A 2456-nucleotide genomic window follows, 5' to 3' on the forward strand; every position below is an offset into this window, starting at 1 on the left:
TTGCTCATACAAAATCCCACCTTGGAGTTTACAAAGACTTATGGGTAGAAAAGCCACACTAAGTAATTTACTACACCGCACATAGTATGTTAATACATTGGTGCCCTTATATAATTTGTAAACATTTGCTTAAAAGTTTTTAAACTGATGAGGTACATGATCAAACATGGTGCAAACAATTAATGTGCTTGCTGCTAATCAAAAGGTTAGAGGTTCGAGTGTACCCAGAAGCACCTTGGAAGAAAGGCCTGATGGTTTACTTCTGAAAATCAGCCATTGAAAACTGTGGAACACAGAACTACTCTGACACAAATTGGGTTGCCATGAGTCAGAATCAACTTGATGGCAACTATTTGTTTTGTTTTTTATACAGAAAAGAAATACTCCTGGTTCATGGGAAAACTAGTTCTCTGTCGGTTAGGAGCAGTTCATAGTAGAGGTAGGTATTAAGTCTGCAGCTGAACTTTTGCATGCTAATAACATCCAAAACTCAGTGCCATTGAGCTGATTCTGACCCGTAGCGACCAGTAACAATTATTATATATTGATCCTGATTAAGAAAATAATTCATTGGAGAACATTTGGAAAATTCAAAAACGTACACACAAACAAAACTAGGAATCACTTATAATTTCATTTTTTGGAGATTGTAGTATGTGTACCCGGAATCTTTATTATTTTTTTTCAAATATTTATGCTCATTTGAACTTAGAAAATTGGGATAATACTGTTGTTGTTGTTGTTGTTTGCCGTCGAGTCGGCCCCGACTCATAGCGACCCCTCCTTGGGTTTCCGAGGCAGTATCACTACGGAAGTAGGATTGCCCAACCTTCCTTCCGAGGAGTGGCTGATACTAGATATACTATTTTGAAAAACGTTTCCACTTAATAAATGGTAAAGTTTGTTTATGTCCTAAAATAATTCTCCAGTTTTATTTTTAATGTCAGTGTAATATCCCATTGTTTGATTATATTATAGTTTATTAACTAAATTCTTGTTATTGACAAGTTAGGTTGTTTTCATTTTTTCCCTCTTAAAGATGTTACTGGGATTAATATTTTTATTGATATTTTAGAGTGTGTGTATATTTGTTTTCTTAAGATATATGTGCGTGTGTGTGTATAAACCAAACCTACTGCCATCAAGTTGATTCTGACTCATAGAAACCCTGTAGGTCAGAGTAGAACTGCTTTAGAAGGCGTCCAAGGCCATAAATGTTTACAGAAGCATAGTGCCTCATCTTTCTCCCATGGAGCAGCTGCTGGGTTTGAACTGCCTATTTTTCGGTTAGCAGCTGAATGTTTTAACCACTACACCACCAGAGGGTGTGTGTGTGTGTGTGTGTGTGTGTGTCTAGAATTGTAACTTAACCTTTGAAGGGAGAAGAGGTATAATTAGATAGGTAGAATGAAGGAATGAATATTCCAAGAAGGGCACAGGCTTAGCAAAGACAAGGAATCCTCAATAGGGTGATGAATTAGAGGGACAGTTAGAGCAGCTTTGCTGGTATAATAGGAAATGAAGATGATTTATCAGATTGTGGATAGCCTTGACTACCAACCTGTGAAGCTTGAGATTTCTTTGGGAGTTGTTAATGAGTAATCATTAAAGGGTTTTGAGCTAAATTATGATAGGATGAAAACTTTTTCTAGAAGACTAATCCTGAAGCAATGTGCTGAATGCTTTAGATAGGTACAGGGGAGACTGTAGTTTGCAAACTACAGTATGATAGAAGCACACTGCAGGCAAGGCAAGTTTAGATTTTTATAAAGTTAAGTAGGAAGTGTCACTTTTGATGGCTTGGAGAAGGGATATAAAATGGGTTAGTTAATATATCTACTTTTTAACTACACTGATAAAAGCTTTTGTATAGATTAAAATTGTAGGCTAAAAAAAAAAAAAAGACTTTTGTTATAACCATACCTATAATAGGCAATTCCATGGATAATTAATAATTGGCTGTGGATGGTTTTATAGTATAGGTGTTCTCTGTATGTAATTATATCACTGTACAGAAGCTCTTGAAGAACTTTTTGCACAATATCTGAGTAATGCTTGTGATAAACATTTCTTTATTATAGCTGCCTTCTCACTCAGTCTTTCAGGATTTCCAGTATCTATAGATAGTATTATTCTTCTGCAGCATAATATTTTTTTTGTTACTGTGATTCAGTTGAAAATTTACAGAGCAAATTGGTTTTCCATTCAATTTCTGTTCTTACAGATTTTGTTTTATGACTTTCATTGCAATCCCCACAATGTAACAGCACTCTTCCCGCTTCCTCCCTATGTTTACCATTTCCCTTTGTCTTTCTTTCCTGTTCCCCGCTGCCTTCTTAGCTTTATCCTTGAGCACATGTTACCTTTTGGATCTCATGTGGTTGATTGTTTTAATCAGTGCATACCTTTCCAGTATTATTGTTCACCTTATGGACTTGTTTACCGTTTGCCTGATA

This window comes from Orycteropus afer, unplaced genomic scaffold (assembly GCF_000298275.1).
Source record: "Orycteropus afer afer isolate SDZICR_OR568_19922 unplaced genomic scaffold, OryAfe1.0 scaffold00559, whole genome shotgun sequence".
Lineage (NCBI taxonomy): Eukaryota > Metazoa > Chordata > Mammalia > Tubulidentata > Orycteropodidae > Orycteropus > Orycteropus afer.